We start from the raw sequence: 16,362 nt of genomic DNA, 5'->3' as shown, positions 1-16,362 counted from the left end.
GAAAAGGCACTTGGCTTCCAGGACACCACGCGCTCCTGTTTTCTTCCTACCTCACAGACCACTCTTCAATCTTATTTGCTAGGTATTTTCTTCAATTTATAAATGTTGGAGTACCCCAGGGCTCAGCCCTCATACCTCCTCTCTGTTTACATTCACTCCTTAAATGATTTTGTCTACCCCCGTGACTTTAAATTCTGTCTGTATGTTTATGACTCCTGAATGTGTATCCTCAGCCAAACATTTCCTCTTAACTCTAGATTGTGTCTAATAGGCATTTCAAACTTAACATGTTAGAAATACACTTTCCGTTTTTCACTCTAAACATGCCGTTTATTCACCATTTTCATGAAAGGCATCATCATTCATGATAAAGCCCTGGAGTCATCCTTGACTGCCTTCTTTTTCATACTTCACATCCAGTACACCAACATTTCTGTTGGCTCTTCTTTCAAGGTATATCCTGATACTTGGTTTGGCCCCAGGATTACCTCTCCTACCTCTTTTCTTGCCGCTCTCCCTCTTGGATATGGCACTTCATCTTTACCTTTTTACTGTTTCTAGCATAATACTAAGCACCATTCTGTCTCAAGCAGCATTCTTGCTTTTTTCTCTACCAGTTATATTCTCTCCCATATACATGCATAGCTCACTTTCCACTTAAGTCAGGATTTAGCTCAAATGTTATCTTTTTAGATAGGACTTTCCCAACTATGCTTTTTTTTTTTTTTTTTTTTGACTGCATCGGGTCTTATTTGCAGCATGCGGGATCTTTGTGGAGGCATGCAGGATCTTTCGTTGCGGTGCACCAACTCTTTGTTTTGGCATGGGGGCTTCTCTCTGGTTGTGGTGCACAGGCTCAGTAGTTGTAGCACGAAGGCTTTCTAGTGGTGCTTGGGCTCTAGAGCGCACAGGCTTAGTTGCCCTGGAGCATATGGGATCTTAGTTCCCCGACCAGAGATCCAGAGATCGAACCCGAGTTCCCTGCACTGGAAGGCGGATTCTTAACCATTGGACCACCAGGGAAGTCCCCCAACTGTGCTTTTAAGAATAGTCTCTTCTCCTGATCTGACGCTCTATCCCCTTTTCATGCTTAACTATTTTCAAGGTACTTATCACTGCTTTACCTGCCCGTATTATTTGTTTATTGTTTCTTTTGCCCACTAGAATGTTAAGTCCATGAGTGCCTAGAAAATGCTAATAATAAATATTAGGCATTTCATAAATATTGTATTTCATGGAATCTAAGGTGCCTTTGATATTTGTTTTTAAATTGAACTGTAGTTGATTTGCAATGTTGTGTTACTTTCTGGTATACAGCAGAGTGATTCAGTTATACATATATATGTATTCTTTTTCATATTCTTTTCCATTATGGTTTGTTACAGGATATTGAATATAGTTCCCTGTGCTATACAGTAGGACCTTGTTGTTTATCTATTTTATTTAATTAATTTATTTAAAATTTATTAATTTTAAAATTTTAAAAATTTTATTTAATTTTGGTTGCATTGGGTCTTTGCTGCTGCACACGGCTTTTCTCTAGTGGCGGCAAGCAGGGGCTACTCTTCGTTGCGGTGCACGGGCTTCTCATTGTGGTGACTTCTCTTGTTGCGGAGCACAGGCTGTAGGTGCACGGGCTCAGTAGTTGTGGCACTCGGGCTCAGTAGTTGTGGCGCACGGGCTTAGTTGCTCCAAGGCATGTGGGATCTTCCCGGATCAGGGCTCGAACCTGTGTCCCCTGCATAGGCAGGTGGATTCTTAACCACTGTGCCACCAGGGAAGCCCCTATCTATTTTATATATAATAGTTTGTATCTGCTAATCCCAAACTCCTAATCTCTCCCTCCCCCACCCCCTTTCCCCTTTGTTAACCATGAGTTTTCTATGTCTGTGAGTCTGTTTTCTGTTTTTTAAATAAGTTCATTTGTGTCATACTTTAGATTCCACATGTAAGTGATACCATATGGTATTTGTCTTTCTCTGACTTACTATCTCTAGGTCCATCCTTGTTGCTGCAAACGTGAAGATGCCATTGGTTTTAAGATGTGTCAATATTTTATGAACCAATACGGAAGAAGAAATACTGTCAGTTGTTAGATGCCATTGATTATAAGATATGCCCTGATATCAGAGGTTAAAATAGAGGAAATTATGTATATTAGAATCTATGAAAAAATTATTTGAATGAATGAAATAGGAAGGAGTCATCTCACATGACTTTAGGGTTTCTAACTTGATTAAAGGAATGATGGTATCTATTATAAATATGGAATACAAGAGAAAGAATAAGATTGATAGAGGAAAGGATACCTCCTCACATTGTGTAACTCATGTGGCAGAAGCAAGAAGAATCTTGCAAGAAGTGGGAAGAAGTCAACTATCTAGTCTGAGACTTAGATTCTATTCTTTTTTTTTTTTTGCGGTACGCGTGCCTCTCACTGTTGTGGCCCCTCCCGTTGCAGAGCACAGGCTCTGGACACGCAGGCTCAGCGGCCATGGCTCACGGGCCCAGCCGCTCCGCCGCATGTGGGATCTAACCGCACCGGACACAAACCCGTGTCCCCTGCATCGGCAGGCAGACTCTCAACCACTTCGCCACCAGGGAAGCCCTTAGATTCTATTCTTGAAGTCATCCATATCATAGCACTCTTATTAATTAGGTCACTTCTTCTCTGAGGGTAAACACATCTCCAGATTTCTCAACTACTGTATGATCCTTGAATTCATCCTCGAATTACTTGTATTTCTTACTACTGTGTACATACTCAGTGCTTCAGAACTGTTTGAATGATTTCAGGAAAATCTTCACTTGATCCCTTTATTGAGATGGAGGTTCTCATTTCCTCCAGCCTTCTTTCTGTGTTGTTGAATTGTCTGATTTGGAGTTATTTAAAATATTACATGGGAGTGAACAGGTCTTGGTAGACCTGTAGCTGATTGATGCCTCCCAGTGGCAGAAGGCAAACCAGGAATTGCCTCTTCTTAAAATGTTAGAAGGGGTGATGTTTCAGCACTTCCTGTTTATAATTGTCATAAGGATTTATTTACTAGGATTATCCCATTCTGAACCCCATAGACTTCTGTAGTCTGAATTCTCCCTCTATCACTTTTTTTCCTTTTTACCTTTTATTCAAGTCCTTTTTGGACTTCAATAGATGAATATAGTGGACTTGGTGATTAATCTTTACATATTTTATTAACATGAAAATTTTATCACGTGCAACGAGTTTTATTAGTGTCTACAGTTGAAAAGGGAATCTTTGTTCTATGAAAGGACACTGTAGCAAAGGCAAGCCAGAGCTATGTGTGTGTGTATATATATGTATATATATATATCTGTATTATTTTATTTTATTATTATTTTTATTGTGTGGTACGTGGGCCTCTCACTGTTGTGGCCTCTCCTGTTGCGGAGCACAGGCTCCGGATGCACAGGCTCCGCCGCCATGGCTCACGAGCCCAGCTGCTCCGCGGCACATGGGATCTTCCCCGACCAGGGCATGAACCCATGTCCCTTGCATCGACAGGCGGACTCTCAACCACTGCGCCACCAGGGAAGCCCCTATATATTTTTTTAAAGTTATATTTATAAAAATATTATAAAGCTACTGTTCCTTTTTAAATATAAAAGGAAGACATAAGGAGTCCAGATTTCTCATCTGATGTGTCTTTTTTCCAAGGCAGTTAGTAGGACTGTGATAACTAACTCGGAATGGTCTCACTTTTCAGGTGGGACCCTGTCATCTACATGTAAAGAGCAACTTAATCCCTTACAGACGCAGCTGGTAACCATATCCACAGTATCAGGAAGTCTACATGCACTTCACCTTAATAGTGCTGCTCTATTGAATGTCACACACTGTCCGTATTAAATATATCCACATTACTGTTTTCTGTAGCCAGGTTAAAGGCCTCCTTTTGAAAAAGGAGTCTATTCTGTTCTGCTTATCTTTTTTTTTTTAAATTAAAACAATCTTTAAACTTTTCAATTTTTTTAAACTTTGAAAATGTTTAAATATGTAGAAAAAATGTAAAGAATAGTACAATGAACAGCTATGTTACTATCTTGAGTCAACAATGAATGTTTTGCCTCATTGATAGGTAGTAACATATACATATTTTTGCTGAATCATTTCAAAGTAAGCTTTAGACATTACCTCTGAATACTTAAGATTGAAGTGTTAGGCAGAATAATGCCCGTTCCCCTAAGATGTCTATCGCCTAATCCCCAAAACCAATGAATATGTTCAGTTTCATGGCAAAGGGAAATTAAGACAGCAGATGGCGTTAAGGTTGCTAATCAGCTAACCTTAAAATATGGATATTATTCTGGACTATCCAGGTGGGCCCAGTGTAATCACATGGGTCCTTAAAATGGAAAAAGGCAAAAGAGAGAAAGATGGCAACATGAGGAGTGGGCCCAACATTGATGGCTTTGAAGATGGGGAAATGGCCACGAGCCAAAGAAAGCAGGTGGTCTCTAGCTGGAAAAGGCACAAAAATAGATACTCCTCTAGAGACTCCAGGAGAAATTAAGAGTCCCGGCTGATGCCCTGAATTTGGTCCAGTGAGACCCATTTCAGATTTCCGACTCCAGACTGTAGGATAATAAATTTGTACTGTTTAAACCACTAAGTTTGTGGTAATTTGCTTCCCCAAACAAGAAAGACAATTTTCTATTCAACCACAATACCATTATCACACCTAGCAAGATTAATAGTAATTCCCTAATATTATCTAATACCCAGTCCATTTGAAATTTCCCCAGTTGTTCCTCATAATATCTTTTTGTAGATTTTCTTTTTAAACTAAGATCTAGTCAAGTATCGTACCTTGCATTTGGTATGTCTCTAAGTGTCTCTTAATTTAGAACAGTCTGCAGTGCCGCCCCCCCCCCTTTTTTTTTTTTTTGCAGTACGCGGGCTTCTCACTGTTGTGGCCTCTCCGGACGCGCAGGCTCAGCGGCCATGGCTCACGGGCCCAGCCGCTCCGCAGCACGTGGGATCTTCCCAGACCAGGGCATGAACCCGTGTCCCCTGCATCGGCAGGTGGACTCTCAACCACTGCGCCACCAGGGAAGCCCTGCCACCCCCTTTTAATATCAACTTTTTAAGAGACCAGACTAGTCTATTTGCAACATGTTCTTCATTGTAGATTTGTCAGATTGTTTCCATATGGTATCATTTAGCTTGTTCTTGGACTCTGTAAACTGGACTTCAGTGTAAAGTTTATATGTTTTTGGCAAAAATACTCATGGGAGATGCAGTGTACTTCATACTGCATCACATCAGGAGGCACATAATATCTGATTGTCTCACTGTTTACACTGCCAAGTTTGGTCCCTGGGTTAAGGTGATAGCAAGATCTTTCTGTTGTTAAGGTGTGTTTTTCCCTTTGCAGTTAGTAGTCTTTGGTGTTGTTTTGTTTATTTTAAGCAGATAGGCTCTGAAAGGATACTGAGCTAGTTATTATGAAAATAAATTTTGAACTTCCAGACCATCGTTTTGACTCTGGAGTATAGCAGACCATATAACTAAAACCGTTTGCAATTCCATTGCAAAACACCACCTAGTGATGCTGGATAAAATATTGTAAAACAAACTTTTTTTTTAAAACACATAGCTGAGCCTGAAAGAAGTAAGGAAAATTCTCAGGAACCACATGAATGAAAGGGAACTGAAAATGAGCAGTGTGCATGTGACTTAATGCTGTGGCAGTTCTGGGGGCTTTTCTAGTTACAGTAACCAAAAGACTCGGTCTTTTTTTTTTTCTTGGCCGCACCGCGAGGCATGCAGGATATTAGTTCCCGACCAGGGGCCCCTGCAGTGGAAGTGCAGAGTCTTAACCACTGGACCACCAGGGAAGTCCCTAAAAGACTTGGTCTTAGTGCTCGTGAGGAGTCCATAGACAAAGTTTAGGCCTGTATGGAACGGAGGTAGAGATGAGACTCCCCTTATAAAGCCAAGATCCTTAAAGGCTCATGTTCAGGGAAGGGAGGTGACCATAAAAAATTCCATCCCCTAGTTCAAGGAAACAAGAAAACTTTTCGGTCTCAGCTTAGGCTCTGACTAGGGGTGGGTGGGAATCTCCCCTGAAAACTTAAGTATGAGGCTACTCTCATATGGACTTAAATTATTTTTGTCTGAGATCCCCAAGATGAGAAATAAATATAAAAAATTATTCAGAATGCTTTATATCCTTGCAGTAACTGGCAGAAGCACGTGAAAAACTGCTCTGGAGGAACAGGTCCACAATCCAAACCACACAGGATTCCTACAGATAAAATCCCAATGAAGACAAGGTGCTCTTAAAAAAAAGACAAAAAGCACAAGAAAACAATTCATTTACCATGAACAAGAGTCACAGATGCAATAAGCAGCAGGAATTGAAAACTTCAGATAATAGAGCCATTGGCTATAGTCCATAAAATAAATGTATTTATTAAATACAAAGATTTGAGAAGATAAGAAAAAGTACTTTGGAGACAGATTTGAAAAAAGAACTAAATAGAATATCTTAAAAAGTGCAAATTATGGTCTTCTATTCAGCAGGTATTTATCTAGTACATATTATGGGCCAGGCACTGAAAAAACTATCTCAAGGAGCTTATATTTTAGTGGGTGGGAAACAGACCAACATATATAAACATAATAGGCCAGGCAGTTGTAATCACCAAGAAGAAGAATAAAGTTTTATAAGGGGGTGACAGAGTAATGATGAAAGGTGCTGTGTTTTTATTGTTTGTTTGTTTTCCCTAATAGATGCATTAGGAAAAGGCTCTCTGAGATACGAAGGAAATAAGGGAACAAGCCACATGGCTATCAGGGGAGATCAAGGAGACTAAACTGACTGGAAAGGGAGTTTATGGGAGAGTATTGGGAGATATAAAGTCAGATGGTAGTGGGCCAGATTATGTAGGGCCTTATAGGTTATGATAAAGACTTGCAGTGCTGTTCTGGTTACTATTGCTGTGCAACAAGTTAGTTACCCCAAAACTTAGTAACTTAAAACAGCTGTTTTATTATGCTCTTGGATTCTGTGGGTCAGTAAATCATTCAGTTTGGTCACAGTGGTGATTGCTTGTTTCTGCTCTAGTGAATGGTGCTGTAGCTGGGAAGATGCAGAAGTGGGGAAGATGTATTAGTGGGGGGCTGGAATCATCTGAGGGTTCATTCACTTACATGTCTGGTGCCCTGGGCTGAGATGACTTGAAGAGTAGGCCTCTCAACTGAAGTGTCTACATGTGACTTCTCCCTGAGGCTTTGCTTCTTCACACTATGGCAGCCTCAAGGTAGTTGTACCTCTTAGAAAGCAGTTCAGGTCTCCAGACTTCAGTGTTCCAGAGGATAAGGCAAAAGCTGCATTGCTTTTTATAACCCAGTGGCAGAAGTCACCCAACATCACTTCTGCTATACTCTACAGGTTGAAGCAGTCATAAACCCACCTAGATTCAAGGGAAGGGGACACAGATTCCCCGCCACCACCACCACCATCTCTTGATTTGAGGAATTTCAAAGAATTTGGGGTGACAGTGTTTGTAAACCACTACAGATGCCATTAAAAAGCATTTTGAGCAAAGGAGTGATATGATCTCACTTAAATTTTAGAAAGATCACTCTGGTTTCTCTGTGGAACATAGACTGAGAAGGGCAAGAGCAGAAGCAGAGTTAAAAAAAGGTACAATAGTCTGGCCAGGAGATGACAATAGCTTGGACTAGAATAAATAACATGACAGTGGTGATAAGATGTCAGGCTTGAAATATATTTGGAAAGGAGTACTGACAGAATTTACAGATGGAATGCATGTAGGGTGTGAGAAAGAGAAACCAAGAATGACTCCAAAGAGTTTGATCTAAGCAATTGGTTGAATGGCAGTGTCATTTACTGAGGTGGGAAGCACTAGGGGAAGAAAAAGTTTTTATCCCAGGAGTTCAGAAATTCAGTTTTGGACATAAGTTCATAAAATGCCTGTTAGACATCCAAATGGAGATAACAGTTAGGCAGTTGAATATATAAAGAGAATTTTAGAGGAGAGGTGAGGTCCAGGAATATAAATTTTGGAATTAGCATATAGTTGCTCTTTAAAGCCATAGGAATATATGAGATTATGTAGGGAGTGAGTGCAAATAAAGAAAAGGTACATGATTGAGCCCAAGGGCATGCCTACAGTTAGAATTAGGAATATCAGTAGAAACTAGTGAAGGGGAGAGTAAGAATAAATGGTCATGAAGACATACAGATGGGGAGTTCCCTGGAGGCCTGATGGTTAGGATTCTGGGCTTTCACTGCTGTGGCATGGGTTCATTTCCCTGGTTGGGGAACTGAGACGTGCGACCAAAAAATAAAAAAGACATACAGATGGCCAACAGGTACATGAAAAGGTGTTCATCATCACTAATCATCAGGGAAATGCAAATCAAAACCACAGTGAGGGTTTCCCTGGTGACGCAGTGGTTAAGAATCCGCCTGCCAATGCAGGGGACACGGGTTCGAGCCCTGGTCCGGGAAGATCCCACATGCCTTGGAGCAGCTAAGCCCGTGCGCCACAACTACTGAGCCTGCACTCTAGAGCCCGCAAGCCACAGCTACTGAGCCCTCATGCCACAACTACTGAAGCCCGCAAGCCTAGAGCCCGTGCTCCGCAACAAGAGAAGCCACCACAGTGAGAAGCCCGCGCACCGCAACGAAGAGTAGCCCCTGCTTGCCGCAACTAGAGAAAGCCCACGCACAGCAACGAAGACCCAACACAGCCAAAAATAAATTAAAAACAAAAAAAACCCCAAAAAATAACAGTGAGTTATCTCCTCACACTTGTTAGAATGGCTATTATCAAAAAGACAAGAAGTTAGTGTTGGCGAGGATGGGGAAATGGGAATCCTTGTGCACGGTTGGTGGTAATGTAAATTGGTGCAGCCATTTTGAAAAACAGTATGGAGCTTCCTCAAAAAAATTAAAACTAGAACTACCATATGATCCAACAGCTCCACTTGTGGATATTTATCTAAAGGAAACAAAAACACTAACTTGAAAAGATAATGTACCTTCATGTTTTTTGTGGCAGTATTTACAATAGCCAAGACATGGAAGCAACCTGAATGTCCATCAGTGGATGAATAGGTAAAGAAAATGTGATATATATGTGTATACACACACACACAAAATGGATTAGTCATAAAAAAGAAGGAAATCTTGCTATTTGTGACAACATGGATGGACCCTGAGGGCATTATGCTAAGTGAAATAAGTGAAACAGAGAAAGACAAATACTGTATGATCTTATATGTTGAATGTAAACAAAACAAAACAAAACAAAAAACCCCAACTCATGGATACAGAGGGCAGATTGGTGGTTGCCAGGGCGGCTGGGGGGAATGGAGCAAAAATGGGTGACGGTGGTCAAAAGGTACAAACTTCCAGTTATAAAATAAACCATGGAGGTGTAATGTACAGCATGGTGACTATAGTTAATAACACTTTTTCTAAAAATTGAAGTATAGTTGATTTACAATATTGTGTTTCAGGTGTACAGCAAAGTGATTCAGTTACATATATACTTTCAGATTATTTTGCATTACAGTTTATTATAAGATACTGAATATAGTTCTGTGCTATACAGTAAATCCTTGTTGCTTATCTGTTTTACCTGTAGTAGAACTATGTATATAGTTTTCAGACAAAGTAAGCTTTGAGACCATAATTAGGGGAACTTTTTAAGATACAAATAAATATAAATTGTAAAGGAGAACATTGATAAAGGAAATTTAAAATGACTGAAAAAGTCTTTATTTCATCTTTGTTTTTAAATGGTATTTTTTTGACAGGTATGGTATTTTAGATTGTCAGATTTTTTTCTTTCAGTATTTTAAGGATGTTGCTGTCTTCTCTTTTGCATTGTTTCCAGCAAGAAATTTGATGTTATCCTTATCTTTACATGTAATCATGTTGTTTTTTTTTGATGTGGACCATTTTTTTTAAGTCTTTATTGAATTTGTTACAATATTGCTTGGTTTTTTATTGTTTTTGTTTGTTTATACTGAAGGTTCTTATTAGTCATCAATTTTATACACATCAGTGTATACATGTCAATCCCAATCACCCAATTCAGCACACCACCATCCCCACCCCAGCACGGCTTCCCCCCCTTGGTGTCCAAACGTTTGTTCTCTACATCTGTGTCTCAACTTCTGCCCTGCAAACTGGTTCATCTGTACCATTTTTCTAGGTTCCACATAAATGCATTAATATACGATATTTGTCTTTCTCTTTCTGACTTGCTTCACTCTGTATGACAGTCTCTAGATCCATCCACGTCTCAACAAATGACTCAATTTCGTTCCTTTTTATGGCTGAGTAATATTCTATTGTATATATGTACCACTACTTACTTGCTTCTGTTTTATGTTTTGTTTTTTTGGCCGTGAGGCATGTGGGATCTTAGCTCCCAGACCAGGGATCAAACCCACACCCTCTGCATTGGAAGGCAAAGGCTTAACCACTGGACAGCTAAGGAAGTCCCTTTATAGTAGTTTTGAGCAATTTGATTATGATGTCCCTTGGTGTAGTTTTTATCATGTTTCTTGTGCTTCAGGTTTGTTGAAGTTCTTGGATTTGTAGGTTTATAGTTTTCATCATTTATTCATTTTGACTGTTATTTCTTTTCTTCTCTTTATTCTTCTTTTGGCTGTGTTGGGTCTTAGTTGCTGCGCACGGGCTTTCTGTAGTTGTGGTGAGCAGGAGCTACTCTTTTTTTTTTTTTTTTGTGGTACGCAGGCTTCTCACTGTTGTGGCCTCTCCCGTTGCGGAGCATCGGCAGCCATCTTTCTGCAGTTCTTACTTCTATGGTACTCTGTCCTTTTTGAAATCTAGCTGCCTTTGTCTCACTATACGCTTACACCCTCATCTCCCTCTCTTTGTTTTTTGTTTGTTTGTTTGTTTTGCAATATGTTGGCCTCTCACTGTTGTGGCCTCTCCCGTTGCGGAGCACAGGCTCCAGATGATGCGCAGGCTCAGCGGCCGTGGCTCACGGGCCCAGCCACTCCGCAGCATGTGGGATCTTCCCGGACCGGGGCACGAACCCGTGTCCCCTGCATCGGCAGGCAGACTCTCAACCACTGCGCCACCAGGGAAGCCCCATCTCCCTCTCTTGAACTCAGGAGTCTGCCTGGCTCTGCCTCATTTCCCCCTCCCCACATCATGTCCTAGAAACTCTCCTATGGCAGAGTTCCCTGGCAGTCCAGTGGTTAAGGCTCTGCGCTTCCACTGCGGGGGGTGCGAGTTCCATTCCTGGTCAGGGAACTATGATCCCACGTGCCATGAGGCCAAAAAATAAATAAATAAAAGGGTTTTTAAAAAAAAAAAAAAGAAAGTAACTCTCCTATGGCAAAAACGAGTGCAGTTGTAGAGCTCACCTCATTTGTTTCCTGTCCCTCTGGGATCACTATCCTTTGTTGCCTGATGTCCAGTGTCTCGAAAACCTTGTTTCATGTATTTTGTCTGGAGGTTTTTTGTTATTTCAGGTGAGAGGGCAAATCTGTCCTGTGTTACAGAATCTTGGCCAGAAGTGGAAATCACAGCATTGGTTTAAACATCAACATATTGGTGCCTAAATGTTGAATTGGAGAATGATTACTAAATCAAATATTTTTGCTGTGGAGTTCTACACAGCAGTTAAAACAAATGAACTAGTGCTTCGTGTATTTACTTGGATAAATTTTAAATATTAAAAAATTAAACATTGAAAAGCAAAATGAAAAAGGATACATACAAGAGCTACTTTTTTTTTTTTTTTTTTGGCTTTGCCGGATCTTAGTTCAATATGCGGGAATCTTTTAGCTGCAGCATGTGGGATCTAGTTCCCTGACCAGGGATCAAACCCAGGTCCCCTGCACTGGGAGCGCGGAGCCCTAGCCACTGGACGGCCAGGGAAGTCCCAAGAGCTACTTTTAAAAATACACGAACTAGGGAATTGTTTAGGTGTGGTGCGGCCTAAACAAACAAACGAATAAATAAATACTATACTATGTACTATTTATGGATACATATATATGTAATAGAATGATAGCAAATCCATCATAATGCCTTTCTCTGGGAAGGGAAGAAGGGAGGGTAGAGAATGGTTTGGTGGGGAAGTGACACAGAGTGCTTCAACTGTAACTGTAAAGTTTAATTCACTAAAAATAAATTAATATTTCTCTAATGTGATTAAATGAGGGAATAAATATAAAGGGCCTTGTACATTGCCTAGTAAATAAAAGGCAGCTCAGTAGATATTAATTCATTTTACTCACCTCTATCCCTCCTCTTCCCTCTCAGGATCTTCTAAAAGTTTTCACTGCAGACCTGTATTTTGATTTGGGGCTAACAATGAGTCAAAAACTTGACTAGCATGAATCTAAAGCTTTGTCACCATCTGGCCATTCTTGTTTTTTACAACAGTCAACAGTAAATTTAAAGCTGGACATTTTTCTCCTGTAAATTGTTGGACACAATTAACTACTCTCCTTTAATTTGTTGACATGTCATGCTTTCCTAGTTTTCCACTAGCTCTCTTAGTTTCCTCTGACCAGCCAATCCTTAAATGTAGGTACTGCCCAAGGTTCTATCCTTGGCTCTTTTCCTTCTGAGTATATATTCATTTCTTTTTCTGGACAGTTTCACTCATCCCTGTACATTACTTCAATTACCTCCTTTACCTGTTCAAATATTTATCTCCAACTCTGGCTCTCTTTGTGTGCCTTGTATCCACCTGCTTATTGGATATCTCCACTTTGATTTCATTTCAGCACTTCTGACAGAGTTATCTATTCTTTAGGATATTTTCAGTTTAGGTAGCAGAAAACCGAGTTCATACTGGCTTAAACATTAAAGGAATTTATTGGTCTGTGTAACAGGACTAGCTTCAAAGTAGTTTGATCTGGTGGCACAGCTGTGTAATTAGCTCTCCTCTCAGTATTCTACTGTGCACAGTGTCTGCTTTATCTGCAAGCTGCCTTCCCTCATGGTCACAAGGTGGCTGCCAATAGCAACACACCAGTGTTACATATTTTCTCATTCAGAGGAAGATAATAGAATTGATAGGACTTGGTGACTTAGATTTAAGAGTCTGGAAAAGTCAAAGATGATTTTCAGGCTTCTAGCTTTTGCCTCTGGATGAATTGAATTCTCTTCATTATGAGGAAGAAAAGCAGGATATAGGGAAGGCAGAGGAAATGAGTTCTTGTAACATCTAAGTACTTTAGTTATATGCACGTCTGTCTCCTATCAGAATGAAATTGTTAAAGACAGTGACCTGGTCTTTTTTCACCTTTACTCCTAGTACCTAACCCTGAACTTGTCACATAGTATATATGTAATGTCTGGGGGGGAATGGATGTGTTAGATGCATGTGCAAATACATGAATACACAACACTGCTTCTTAAGATTCTCTTTCTCTGAGTAGCGAGATGTACTGTGTAATAGATTTTTTTTTTTTTGAAATAGCTGTAAAATGTATAATAGATTTTTGAAGTGAGCTAGACCTGCGTTGGAATTCGAGATTCACTATCCAAAGCTTTGCAGTCTTGGGGTACTTGATTTGACACTTTTTCCCACCTCTAAAGTAGAAATAATAAAGTGCCTAGTAGCTAGTAGCATGTTTGACTTTTAAGTAGGTACTTAAGAAATATTAATTGTTATTATTTGCAGCCCAGAAGAAACAGAAAAGTTGGATTAGGCATTAAAAGGCAACGTACAACATTCATTTTACAGAATTTTTGTTTTACTTTTTGGAGAGGAATTTGTGTGTGACAAACTTACATTGAATATTATTTTTACAATTTCATTGGAGTATAATTTAAGTGTATGATTCAGTGATTTTTTTTTTTTGAAAGTAAATGTGCAGGGACTTCCTTGGTGGTCCAGTGGTTAAGACTCCACGCTTCCAATGCAGGGGGTGTGGGTTCAGTCCCTGGTCAGGGAACTAAGATCCCACATGACTCGTGGTGCAGACAATAGATAGATAGATAGATAGAGTTGTGCAGCTGTCACTACAATCAAGTTTTAGATCATCCCCAAAAGATCACTTTTGCCCATTTTTAATCAGTCTCTATTACATTAGATTTTTTTTATTGTGGCAAAATATACATAAAATAAAATTTACTATTTTAAACATTTTAAAGTGTACAGTTCAGCTTTGAGTACTTTCACAATGTGCAGCCATCACTACTATCCATTTAAGAACTTTTTCTTCATCGCAGAGACATGCGATGTTCCCATTAAATAATAACTTCTTACTACCTTCTCTCCACCCCCAGCCACTGATGGACTCTATTCTGCTTTTTCTCTATGATTATGCCTATTTTAGGTACCTTATATAAGTGGAACCATAAAATACTTGTCCTTCTAAGTAAAGTCAGTGTCTGGCTGACTTTACTTAGTATGATTGTTTTCAAGATTCATCCATATTTCATTGGATTTTGAAGCAGGCATGGCTATGAGTACATAAAGTTGGGCCAGTAAAGTCAAGTGTGTGCAACGAAATTTTGGTCAGAGTTCTCAAGCCATCTATTGAGAAAGATTACTTACCTCAGACATTCAAATATCTGGTTCTGGTTTCTCCCAACTTCCAGTGTACCCATTTATGTCATTATAATAAAAGGGAAATTTTTTGAACTGATTTCAGCTATTCATATAACTATCAGTTGAAGAAGCCAAGCTAATGATGGCATCCCAAATTCCATTCAGCTCCAGGTTGTTGAATTTTGTCATTTTGTCATATACTTTCAATGCTCATAAATATAATTTATCTCAAAACTTAGAACACTGTACTGTGTTAATATACACTCATATATTTTGCTGTGTACTTTTCTAAAGTACTTTTTTCATCTAGGTATATAATTAGTTGAGTGACAGACTTTTTACCATCTGCAACTCCTCATGGTATTCTCAATCATACTCTCAATATGAGATGTTGATCAAATTACCCAAGACATTGTTTTTGTGGAATTAGGGCTTAACTTTTGATGTTCTGTAGCATTCAACTTTCCAGTCACTCCATCTGCGGGTATTTTTCAGAGGTAAACCACTTCAGAAGTAACATATGTCAAAATAAGAAATCTTTGGGGATCCTGCAGCTAAAGAATGTTTATATATGCTATAATATGTTTCATATCTATAGCTGTTAAAAGAGAATTAAGAGGATATGGAGAAATTGGAACCCTCATTGCAGCCATTTTGGAAAACAGCCTAACAGTTCTTCAAGATGTTAAAGAGAGTTACCTTAGGACCCCGCAGTTCTACTCATAGTTATATATCCAAGAGAATTGAAAACATGTGTTCATACAAAAACTTGTATAAATGCTATAAAGTTCATAGCATTATTCATAATAGTAAAAAGTGGGGGACTTCCCTGGCTGGCCCAGTGATTAAAACTGTGCTTCCACTGCAGGGGGCATGAGTTTGATCCCTGGTTGGGGAACTAGGATCCCACCTGCCACATGGTGTGGCCAAAAAAAAAAAAAGGGAAACCAAATGTCTATAAATTGATAAATGAATAAACAAAATATTATATATTCATACAATGGAATATCATTAGGCCATAAAAAATATGAAGTAATGATATATGCTACAACATGAATGAACCTTAAAAACATAATGCTAGTGGGATAGGGAGGGTGAAAGGGAGATGCAAGAGGGAGGAGATATGGGGATATAGGTATATGTATAGCTGATTCACTTTGTTATAAAGCAGAAACTAACATACCATTGTAAAGCAATTATATTCCAATAAAAATGTTAAAAAAAAAACAAAACATGGGCTTCCCTGGTGGCACAGTGGTTGGGAGTCCGCCTGCCGATGCAGGGGACATGGGTTCGTGCCTCGGTCCGGGAAGATCCCATGTACCGCAGAGCGGCTGGGCCCGTGATCCGTGGCTGCTGAGCCTGCATGTCCGGAGCCTGTGCTCCGCAGCGGGAGAGGCCACAACAATTAGAGGCCCGCATACCGAAAAAACAAACAAACAAAAAAACCCATAATGCTAAGTGAAAGAAGTCAGTCACAAAAGACCACATAATGTATGATTTCATTTATATAAAAAGTCCAGGCTTCCCTGGTGGCACAGTGGTTGAGAGTCTGCTTGCCGATGCAGGGGACACAGGTTCGTGCCCTGGTCCGGGAAGATCCCACATGCCGCAGAGCGGCTGGGCCCGTGAGCCATGACCGCTGAGCCTGTGTGTCCGGAGACTGTGCTCCTCAACGGGAGAGGCCACAACAGTGAAAGGCCTGCCTACCGCAAAAAAAAAAAAAGTCCAAAAAATGGGCAGAAGACCTAAATAGATATTTCACCGAGAAGCCATACACAGATGGCCAAGAGGCATATGAAGAGA

Source organism: Phocoena phocoena, chromosome 1 (assembly GCF_963924675.1).
Source record: "Phocoena phocoena chromosome 1, mPhoPho1.1, whole genome shotgun sequence".
Taxonomy (NCBI): Eukaryota; Metazoa; Chordata; class Mammalia; order Artiodactyla; family Phocoenidae; genus Phocoena; species Phocoena phocoena.
Note: the sequence above shows the minus strand (reverse complement) of the source record.